General features: G+C 31.3%; 1 protein-coding gene across 3 annotated transcripts in view; it reads right to left on the bottom strand.

Moving 5' to 3' along the window:
* The window catches only part of NDFIP1 (Nedd4 family interacting protein 1), a 54,153-nt gene that overhangs the window by 29,815 nt on the left and 11,807 nt on the right, over nucleotides 1–12,531 (bottom strand). The gene's annotated exons all lie outside the window — the stretch shown is intronic.

The following is a 12,531-nucleotide window of genomic DNA, read 5'->3' as shown; positions in this document are numbered from 1 at the left end:
TGTTATTATCATTAATGGAACCCAGATGTTCCTGATCTGGAGCCCAATCAAACCCAAGTACCCAATACAATACACTGTCCCTACAACTTTTTAGCATATATTTCAAAGTGCAATCACGTTGTTCAACTGTTGATGGATAAGAGTAGTGACAACTTAGAATAAGAAAAATTAGTTTTTAACTTTTCCAACGTAATAGGCTGCACTGCGCATTCAGTTTTCCTTTTCTCCAACAGTACTGATTTATAAATTGGCTGGTGTTAAGAATGTAAGGCCCTGGAATATATTTAACTATGTAAAAGTAAAATGATTTTTAAGAATCAAATATTTAATCCCATCTTTACTATCATTTTGGAAGATTCACACCTATGATTTCAATCAAAGTTGGGAGTTCCCCTTTGAATGAACTCCCTTGATGAACACATCAGCCACTGTTCTGCAAACTTTGAAAATTATCTGGAGCTTTCTAAGTTAAATGACTTGTCCAAGGTCATATACCACTACATGTCAGAGATTAGACTTGAATCCCTAATTTATAGATCTTTTTATCATTATACTAACACGCTTGATCCAGTAAGAAGTAGAGAACTAGTCTTTAGAAGTGATATATATTTTACATTCTACCTCTGTTACAGAAAAACACCATAACCTAAAGCTTAGATATAATTAAGAAAAACTAAATATATGTTTTGAAAATAAAAGGCTTTAATTAAAAAAAACCTATCTGTTAAAAAACTATTTCAAATTTTCATTTCCTATTCCCTCTATGTGATCATTTAAAACAAGGTGCAAGTTAGCAAATGTGCTAACTAGTATTATTCAATTTTTAATTTCAAATTCTTGCATACAAGCCTAATTTTCAAAATAAAGTCAAACCATATAATTATCCAAACACAAACATTTTAATGAATTTAATATTTATTAAGTGCTTGCTTTGTGCAAAGCACTGGGGAAACAGAGGAAAAAATAAGATGGTCCCTGATCTCCAGGAGCTCATTCTATCTAAGGGGACATATAGTACATGTACAAGGTTTCAACTGCAGGTGAGATGATGAGATGGAAAAGTCCCATGATCCTTAGGGCACAGTGGCAAAGTAGATAGTAATGCTTGTTCTTTAATGTTCATTTCTATTGTAAAATCTCTGAGATTGAACCATTTGAGAGTGCCAAGGATTTTGGGTAGCAAGAACCTTCTTTTGTAGGTCAGCAGTAGCTCAGGCTGTAGCACATACAAATGCTAGGATGTATATCCACAGGAGTTATTTTTCAGCATGAAAGCTAAGGATTCAATTAGGGGCTTGCCTGATCTCTGACAGAGGGCTGGCAAGAGATGAAGAAAGCTTCTCCCTTCTCCTCAAGAGCCAATTCCCTCATGATAAGGGCTAGACTATAATCAGGACCAGTTATTAAGGAGTTATTGCCACTTCCAAAGATCCCATCTCTAACATTAAATTTGAATCAAGATAAAGTCTGAATTAATTAATTTTAACCAAAAATCAATTTTATAAAACTGTTAAGAATATCTATATATAAAAAAATAACTCCATAAAATACAAAGATTCAAATCTTTACATAAAAATGCAAATATTTACCTTAATTAGATCCTGTAGTGAGAACATGCTGAGTGCCCATAGTTCTGACAAACATTTCAAGCTCTAGGTGAATTAAGTCTCAGGAAGGCAAAAAGGGGATATAGTCCAATGTTCCATATACTTTTCCTTTCCCATTCTTGTAAAATCTTTCAAGGGGAAAGGTACCATCCCAAACTCCATTGTTTTGCAATAAAGCAATATAGATAATTTTTTAAAACATTTTTAATAATATTGCCTTACTATGCAGAACTTGAATACCTTAAAAGATTTGTGATTTTATCCACTTGGGTACAACTTCTCCTGGTTCTTAAGAGAGGAGGTCATCTCTGAGGTCTCTTCCAGTTCTAAATCCTAGAATATTATTGCTTTCTTGATGGGGCAATGTCTAACAATGAATCCTTAATTAAGTTCAAATAGTTGCTTCTAAACTTCATTATTTTTATCTATTGAAGATGGTGAAAGAAAACATTAGTGACTTTGCATAATATAGCTGCATAATAATTCTCCTTGAAATTGTATTCCACAAAATACAAAAAATTTTACATTCAATGCCACTAATTACAGGAGACAAAAGTTTCCTAATAATCTTTAAAACAGAAATATATGATCATCTCAACTGAACAATTGAGATTTCTAATAAATATTTCCACCTCCTCAAAAAACTTCTTATCTTCTTTTTGAAAATATAATATAATGCTCATTTCGATAGGAAGTACAACAATCTCACTATAGTGATATTAGTATCTCCATTTTATCCAAATTCAACAAATATTTATTAAATATACTATGTACAAGGTACAATACTAAGTTTAGGAAGATAAAAGATAAATTTGACCACAGATTTTGTCTCAAAGAGTTCTGTCTATAAAGGGAGTGAAAAGGTGGAAGAATGTAGGATTAAGTGTAAGGATAAAAAGTTCTGAAAAATAAAGGGAAATAAAACTGTTCTCTTTTAGTGTATTCAAGTTCCACATAAGTTTATCTAATCAAGCACCATAGTCACAGCTCAAAAACTTAATACTTAAAACTTAGCACTGTGGTATTATATATTATTCAGCAATATATATCTAATTAGTATTTTCCTTTACAGAGTGCAAATATAGTAGTTTCATTGTCCTGAATGGTAAATAAAAAGAACTTATTAAAAAACTTTATAGATCCTTTTCCATCTTATATTTCTTCTAGTTTCATTCTTAAACATCTTGTCTCAGGAGGACAGTTGTTTCAACAAATTTCTTTAAAATAGTTTTTCTCTCTACTGCTTCCCTCTATTTATTATGAAATATTATGTAGACATAAATTTTTAATTACCCATATCCTTAAGATTTTACAAATAATTTTATAGATAAAGATTCTATCAATTGGCTATCAATTCACTATCCACAGATCATGGGATCATAGCTTGGAAGATAGAAAGGACCCTAAAAAAGCATCAAGCTTAAATCTTGATACTTTACAGATAAGGAATCTAAGGCTCAGGGAAGTTAAATACCCAGAATACATAGCATGCATATTCACACAGAATTTAAACTATGTTTTCTTGATTCCAAGTCCAGGATTCTTTAGTCACACCTCACTCACACTGCCATTCTATTCAACTCTTGAGTAAAAATGATGAAATTATTCTTCCAATAAATTGCTTTGGCTTATTTTTCTAAGAGTGATTTAGCTTAGATTAAGTTGGATACATGTTTTTATCTAATCATCCTTAGGTATTCATGGCACACATATATAAGGCAACTTTGCAGTGAATGACTCAAAAAGATTTTCTCTGCTAATCCTACTGCTTCATATTGGTGGCAATGCATTTGTGTTGTATTATATTACATTTTCTCAATAGTATTTTATTTTTCCAAATACAAGTAAAGACAGTTTTCAATATTCATTTTTGTAAGAATTAGTACTAGATTTTAACATGTAAGCTAATATGTATGAAGCATGATAATTTGCTATTGCATGCATACACAAACACATACACATGAGAATTTTAAAGTAGATTTGGGCAGACTAACAAGCAAAGACCCAACATGAAATATTGCTGCTTTGTAGCTATAAAATGTGACTCAATGTAAGTTCTACAAGAGTTTAAAATATGATTTATTTGGGGTTTTTTTGGACACTTTTACAAGATGCTGAATGTGAAATGTTACTATCTCAACTGTACAGATTTAGTAACAAAGAAATGGAAAAACCATCTGAAATGAAACAGGTAACAACCATTTTTTTTCTTTGACTTTGATATGTTAGTATCACAGTTAACAATTTCTGCTGGAAAATTATTTGAATAACTTATTTAGTTCATATTTTTTAAGTTAAATTTCATTTTCAACTAATCTAAGTTAGCATCATCCCTTCTTCTAAAATAATTGCTTTATTACTTTGACAAACACTAACAAAATGAACATTTCTATATACCAAAAGAAAAAAGCCAAAAATAACTTTTAAATTACATCTCTATTCCATATTGCTTGTATTTTTTTAACATAATGAATTCAGTAATTAGTTTCAAAGCTATGTCTTTTCACCCTCTGAACTTCCTTCTGTTTTTTTGCATTCTAAAAAACTGCTTCAACACCTCTTTCTTTTCTCCTTCTTTTGGTTATCATTAATCTCTTTTGTAACAAATAAGCATAGTTAGGGGAAAAAAGTATAGTCAAGAAAAACTAAGTCTTATATTGGTCAAATACAAAAATGTATTTCTTTTTTAAAATCTTTAGTCCATTACTATGTCAGGAGATGGAGAGCATGCTGTATCATTAGTCTTTCAGAGTCATGACTGATCACCACTTTGACCCAATTTTTTTTAATACATTGAATACTGTATTAACACAATACTGTATAAACTCTTCTACATTGCTCGCTATTCTACATTGGTTCATATATATCTTCCCAAGATTATAAATTATCCCTTTTGTTATTTCTTTGATACAATAATATTCTACCCATTACATTCACACACCATAATTCACCTATTTGCCATCTGCCATCCCTTGTTTCTTCCAGTCCTGTGCTACACTAGCAAGGGCTACTAATAAGAAAGGCAACATTAAGAACACTAGATCTATTGTATGTAAGTTATTTAGAAATAAGACTTTATTTACAAATAAAACCCAAACATTATGTGTCAAATAAAATGAAACTTGGATTTACAAAGCCCTTTCTCATTTCTCTCCCTTTTGAAATCTAAAATAATTGGAGTCATGTACGTTAGTTGTAAATTAAAGTGATAACCTGTAATTTTTGCTAGGTAGAAAACATTTCTGATTGCTTTTGAAAAAAATTTTGTGACATAAAAATATTTAACTTCAGAGGAGGATTTTGATGCTCATAGTAATTTAAAATTTTTAGAGATATAAGATAGTTTTGCTTGAATAATCTACTCCTTTGTTTAAAGTGTGATTAAATTTTCAGAACATAAGAAGATTAAGTTTTATTATCTGATACAAGAAATATAACTGGAGGTATATTAAATACAATGATTTAAAAGTCATCAAATTTTTAAGTTTTTAAAAGTAGAAAAATTAAATCAATAAAGTTTAGTCCTGAATTCAACAGTTCTTCAAAACCAAAGATTTTGTGAAGCAGAAAAGTTACCGGATTTGAAAAAAATTTTTCTTTGAAGTATTATATAAATGTTATTATTACTATTATTATCAATTCAATAATCTTCACCATGCTTCCTCCTTTCCTGAATTTTCTCACATTTATGTGAGAAATAATATACAATGCCACTCTATCACCCATTATAGCTATCCTGTTCCATCTGAGCAAAATATACTCTTTCAGAGTACTATTTCAGTAAGTCCCCTCCCATTCAGTTTAGTTTCAGAGAAGTAGTACTTCGAAAGCTAATTTACCTTGCATGTTATTCTTGTAAATAAGAAAACAGACATTTGAGGTCTTGAGTTTTATTTTTTGTTTCTTTTTTGAATTTTGTATTCATCAGGTTCAGCATGTCAAGAACAGAGCTTTAATTAACCTACATGAGATTTTGTCTCTTGTAAATTAAAGTCAATTCTCTACTGATATTCTTTCTCTATTCTATCTAGCTTGGTAGAGATATATAGATACCATGAAATAATACCTGTCCCTCTAAAGTCTTCAACTTCTTGCCCAAAACTTCATAATCTTTAGGGATGTTTTCTAAATTACTACTCCATCTCCAAAATTACTAAAAGATTACCTTTCAACTTTTTACTTTTTTAATATAATAGTAAAATATATTTATATTTACATATTTATTAATTATGACAAACTTTCCCCCTATTGTTCAACTTAAATATACACAAATTTTCCCAATGGGCCTATACACTTCATTTCCAAGAGATCACATATTCTTAATTGGTCAATTTTTCTGAAAAGCAGAATATGTAGCAAAATCATCTTTAATTTCTTTAAAAACAAGCATTGAAACCTCATTCTACAACATTGGAGATAAGGCAGTCAATGTTCCATTATCTTAGCAATGAATTTAAATTAAATGACATTAATCTCATTACTTGCTGAAACAACAATTTGTGGGCTTACTGGGCAACACATAAAATGTTACATTCTACATAACCTGTAATTGTAAACAAAAAAATGACTAATAATCTACTCACAATTGCAGCAGCTTTACCCACTTCACTGTTGCTTCCACTAGTTTTAAACAAGTATTCTGTGTGTGGGGAGGAAGAGGCTTTTTCAAAGCAACTAAAACAATCATCTTTTAACATTTCTTCTTCAAACTCTTTTACTCCTTAGATAGACAAAGTGGTGTTGTGGAAAGTTTTAAATGTGGAATCAAATGATCTTGATTAAAGTTCTTTTTCACTACTTTGTTATCCCTCCACAAAAATCCCATTCCATAGTTTCTTTTTTTCTTTTCCCTGAGGCATTTGGGGTTAAATGACTTGCCCAGAGTCACACAGCTAGGAAGTGTTAAGTAAATCTGAGGCCACATTTGAACTCTGGTCCTCCTGACTTCAGGGCTGTTATTCTAGCCACTGTGCCACCTAGCTGCCCCCGTTCCATATTTTCATCATGATATATAGCATTCATTCAAAAATTGTCAAAGGCTATACTGATTGGGCCCTGAATTCTACCAAAGAAAGTATATTTCTTGGTTGGAATCCAATTCACTCAATCTATTCTGCTATGAGACTATAAGTTATAAAGTAAAATGATTTTCAAGGACTCAAAATTACAAGTGACTTTATTGTAAAAGATTTTGTTAACCAAGAAATGTATGACTTTTAAAAGGAGGCAGATTAGTTACTTTTCAAAAATAAACCATAACAAAGTCTGTATGGTACACTAGTTCCTCTTAATTTTAAAAGACTTAAAGGAAGACTTTCAGCCTGTTAGGTAGATCCTTTATATGAAGGAATTACAAGATGACATAGATAAGTGTTACACAGAATGAAAAATCATATATGGATTAATCACAATATATACTATTGGAAAGAATAATTTATGAGATCAACCCCATTGTAATACTGTACACCTCAATACTTTATCCAAGTAATTAACCAAACTTTTAAAAAGTAGGATTGAGGAAAGGAACAACAACCTACCAAAAAGAAGGGTTGTTCTTCAAGAATGGATAATATTAAATAGATTAAAAATTTGGGAAATTCTGATAGAAACCATGAACAGAATTGACCAAGGTAAACTTAATTCTAATAATTACAATTAAGATCTCATTAGAATTCCTAGAAAGTCTGAACTTCCAAAACTAATTAAATTGTTACTCTTGAAATTTTAATTTCCAGACATATACTTCACCTGCTAAATGAAAAGCAAATAATTATTAAAAATTGTAGATGATTTTACATTAAAAACCCCCTAAGTCAACAGAACCTACTAATCTGAACAAAAAGAATATTTGTAGCTGTCTTCACAATAACACACACACAGTCTAAATGTACAAAATCTAAAAGTCAAGGAAAACAATTTTGAAAGGAAAGGGAAAAAAAAGTTATTGGGTCTTTTTAGTTGGACAGGTGAGACAAAAAGACCTAAAAAATAAGCCATATTTTTACAAACTTAACAATCTAGAGTTACTTTCTCTATTTATTTTAGTACATAGAAATATTAAATTATATTTAAAACAATTTTAATAAGCTAATTTCTACTAAGTGCAAATGAAACAAACTTTTCTTTGCATTAGCAGAAAGATGCTCTGAATTCATCACCAAAATCTAAGTGTTCATTAAAGAAATAATGAGGGTTTTTGTGGTAGGAAAAATGAATCATCATTTTTCACATAGACTAGCAATGCCATGATGATAGTAGGCCAATATTTTCCACCTGAAATGGCATGTGATATCCTTTTTCCTCTTTAATTTCCTTTCAGAAAAAGGAAAATGTGGGTTTTTAGAAGATACAGTTCAGAAAAAAATCTTTAAAAGATTTTTTAAAAGAACAAATTTTAACTTCCAATGAAAAATATACATACTAAAATATGTAAACAAGAAAAGAAAAACAAAAAATTCAATAGACTGTAAATTATTTGTAAACTTTTTAGCAAGTTATAAAAAGTTCATAGTCTCCATTTTATGAGTGCTTTAATTTTACTTATATATTACTCTTATTGTCATTATAAAAAGTAAAAAATTGTAAAATAAAACCTGAATAAAAATGGAAAGGACAAAATTCACATTCTTCACTAATACAACCTTTCAATTATGTCATATTCTACACTACAGGGATTCTTAAATTTTTTCTACTTGTGGTCCCCTTTTCACCCAAGAAATTTTTATGCGACTCCAGGTATATAGGTATGAAAAACAGATGTACAAATCAAACATTTACTGATAATAAATCACAATTTTGTAACCCCACCCCTGTTACTCAACCCCATACAAGATGTAACCCACAATTTAAGAAGTTTTGCGCTAAGAGACATCTATGTTCAAGAATTACTTCCTAATTTGCAAAACTGTAAGGGCAAAATATTTTTTTGTTTTCCTTTTTTAAAAAAGGTATGCTATCTAAAATAGTGTATTCCCTTAAGAAGAATATTTGTAAAGTGGGGGAAAAAAATCTAGTAAAGACCTGTAATTTCATCAAAAACAGTATAGTATACTGGAAAGTATCCAGTCTCAGTCATTTATTAGTTATATGAACAAGTTCTTAATCTCACTAAGCCTCAATTACCTCATCTATAAAATGAAGATGTTGGACTTAACCCCAAAATGTCCCTTCTAGGGGACATTTGTCCTTCTAGGTCTAAATTTATGATTCTATGTCCTTCATATGACAGATAATGTATTAGGTGATGGGGAAACCATGAGAAAAATGAAACAGCCTCAAGAAAGCTTACCCTAAGGAGGGAAGGGGAAGGCAAAGATGAAATGGAAGGACACCAACCCCTGTCCCTTACTTCTGAGATGGTGAGAATATTATCTTTGTTTGAATTCTGTCTGTAGTGAAAACTATGTTACCAGCTTTTCCCTCCCTAACACAGGTGGTATTTTTTGTTTCCAAATGCAGGCACACATGGCCCCCAGATGTGCCATCTTAAATCTTATCTATAACCAGAAACTTTGATTACTTCACAAACATAAAACTTAAAGAAATATTGTCTCCTTGTTAACCTTTGCCTCCTGTCTGGGAATGGAATTTTTAGTGTGATAAATGTTTTAGAGCATTCCTGTGGTTTTCTTCTATAAATATGGGTTCCCCAAAACTGCTCAGGGCTGACTCCCCTGTTATGGTGGGGCTCAGTCGCTGGCCAGCTAGCAATAAATGCTCTTAAATTTACATTATTTTGGCTGTCCTGTATTTTCATTTTTGGGGGCATTTCAAAGGGAAGATGACATTTACATTAATAAATATGTAGAGAATAAATATAAAGTAAAAGTTTTTTGTTTGTTTTTGGGGAGGGATTAAAAAAAAAAAGCTTCAGATAATAGGTAGGACTTAAGCAAAGTTTTGAAAAAACAAAGGATTCTAAAAAAAGGTGAGTTAGGTATGCATTACAGGTATAGAAGGCAGCCAAACTGCAGTCAGAAGTAGAGAGAGAGAGGATATGTGTGAGGAACAATAAGAAGTTGAGTTTGGCTCAATTGTGGGAAAGGTAAAAATAATATATAATGAGGCTAAAGGGGAGGGTAAAGGCAGATTAGGAGTCCTCAACTGCCAAACAGAGGAATTACTGAATACAGGAGTGACAAAAGTCAGAGCTACAAATCCAATTATGTAGGATGGAGAGGAAAGAGACTTGAGATGGGGAGCAACGAGGTTACCACAGAAGAACATTACAGTGAAAAGAACAATCTGAGGATCTGGATTTCTATGTCATCCATAGGCTTCTGGCCAAGTCCCAACCTCTACCGGCTTCAGTTTGGGTAAATGAGATAGCCTTTCAAGTCCCTCTAGCTCTGAACCTGAGACATCTGCTAAATGGAGCACTTCATAATCCTTTCAACTGCTACTAACTTCTTCAAAGATGGCCTTTCCATCTATTTTGTATATGTCTTAGATGTACTGACTTAAATATGTTGTTCTATGCCCAAAGGGCTATAAAACTGTGCATACACTGTCCCAGCATTGCTACTAATGGGTTTGTGTCCCAAAGAAATCAAAAGAGGACCGACTCCCATGTACAAAAATGTTTGTAGCAGATCTTTTTGTGGTGGCAAGAAACTAGAAATTGAATGGATGCCCATCAACTGGGGAATGGTTGAGTAAGTTATGGTATATGAATGTAATAGAATATAATTGTTCTATAAGAAATGATCAGCAAAATGATTTAAGAAAAGTCTGCAAAGACTTATATGAACTGATGATGTGTGAAGTGAACAGAATCAAGAGAACATTGTACAAGTAACAACATGATCATGTGACAGTCAACTGAGATGGATTTGACTCTTTTCAACAATGAGGTTATTCAAGGCAATTCCAAAAAAAAAAAAACTATGGAGCTAATGAAGATTGAAGTATGTTTTTTTTTTCCCCTCTCTTGTGGTTTTTCCCCTTTTTTTTTCCTTCTGATTTTCCTTTCCAAACATGATTCATATGGAAATACACTAAAAATGAATGTACACATATAACCTACATCAGACTGCTCCGAGGCATGAAGAGGAGGGAGGTAAGAAAAGAAGTGAGGGAAAAAAAAAATTGGAACACAAAACCTTACAAAAACGAAAGGTGCAAACTATCTTTATATGTAATTGGAGAAATAAAATACTATTAAAACAAAATCTAAATAAAAAATGTATTGTTTCTTCTTCTGTAAGGTCCTTAAGAGCAAAGCCTTGTTTGGTTTTTTCCCTCTCTATACAAGGATAGTATTTGACACAAGGTAAGTCAGTAATAAATTCTTGACTGGTTATGATCCTGAAATCCAGACAGGACATAATACCTTCTCTAGGGGAACATAACTAGAATATGTCTGAGGCAGCAGTTGAACCCTGATTTTTCTGCCTTTAAGCCCAACTGCCTTTATTCATCACTTTGCAAAGTTGCCTCCCAGTTTAAAGGAGAACACAAAGTTAAATTATTGAACATAAAGAGGTTTTTAAGTATGGAATTATTTCCTTCACTCATTTATAGTTTACCTTCAGATTTCATTTTTTCACAAATTTTTCAGCAACTTAATAAAGGGCTATTTTAAAAATTCTATGCATTTCACAATAAAATAAATAACGTCATGGGAAAATGTTTAAATTTTTTAAATTAAATAAAATTATTAAACATTTTTCTGAACTATATTCCACATTTGAAATATTTCCAAGGAAATGATAATAAAAATAGTCTAAAGAACATCCTTTTAAATTAGAACTGAAATAAAAACATCCCAAATGAAAATATGAATTTCAGGAGAAATTTAAAACACAATTTTCTAATTCTTTCCTATTAGCAAAACATTAAACATATATATGTCCAAAGTAAAATTTTAAAATATTCCCAAAACTAATGTTAATATCACCTATTAGCATCATCACAGAAGAGTCAGGAAAAAAAAATACCTAATCCAAAAGACAAGTACTTTTCATTCACTCTTATTCCTACAAATAAAAGCTTCTGGATGTGAAAAAACAATCACTCAACATCTGAGGCATTCCAAAAACAGTTCCAAAGAATGCTAAAATAAATTGGAGATTTTTTTTTTTTCCCATGCCAGGCCCCTCCAAATTACTGGTTATAACATCAGGAACAAAGCAAAGGACCTAAGTAATAACTAGAATACATTTTGCTGGAAGAATATTTCCATATTTATCTTAGCATACAGAAAATTTTTCTTTTAAATCCTCTTTTCTAACCTTTCCCTTCTCTTTTACACCTCACTTTCCAATCCAATCCAACCATTATTAAACACTACATTCAAGGTATTATACTGGGATCTAAAGAACACAAGTAGACAGAAGAGCTAGAAACTAAACCTGTAATTTCATTACAGGTACTCCTAACTCCCAAGTAGTGAAACCCTTGCTACCAATGTAGACTTAATAGAGAACTGACTAGATTCTTGAGAAATTAAGTGACTTATCCAGAGTCATATGTGTCAGAAGCAACAAATGAGCCCAATCTTTCTTTGGTTTAAGGACAATTAACTCTTCATTCAGTATATTATTATATTGTCTCATTTTTGCCAAAGATAAAAACAAAATACTTCCTGCACGCAAGGATTTACATTTTATTTAAGCTTCTAGTCTAGTTTACATGTAAAAAGTTAAGTATACCCAGGATAATTTTAAGGGACAGAAACCAGTTATATTTAGCAGGATCAAGAAAGCCTTCCTACACATACAGGTTAGTCATATGAGCTGAATGGAAGAGTCTAAGCTGTTAAATTAAGGGAATATAGTTCAGGCATGGGGGACAGTCTGTCTATACAAAGGTAAAATTGTGACAGAATGCCAACTTCAAGGGGTCACAAGATCCGTTTAGGCGAAAATCAATTGTGAAAGTTTTTTTTTTTTTTCCAATTTATTTTTTAAAATACAGATTACTT

The sequence above is a fragment of the Antechinus flavipes genome, chromosome 2, assembly GCF_016432865.1.
Source record: "Antechinus flavipes isolate AdamAnt ecotype Samford, QLD, Australia chromosome 2, AdamAnt_v2, whole genome shotgun sequence".
Lineage (NCBI taxonomy): Eukaryota > Metazoa > Chordata > Mammalia > Dasyuromorphia > Dasyuridae > Antechinus > Antechinus flavipes.
The sequence above is the reverse complement of the archived record's forward strand: the minus strand, read 5'-3'. Positions and strand labels throughout refer to the sequence as shown.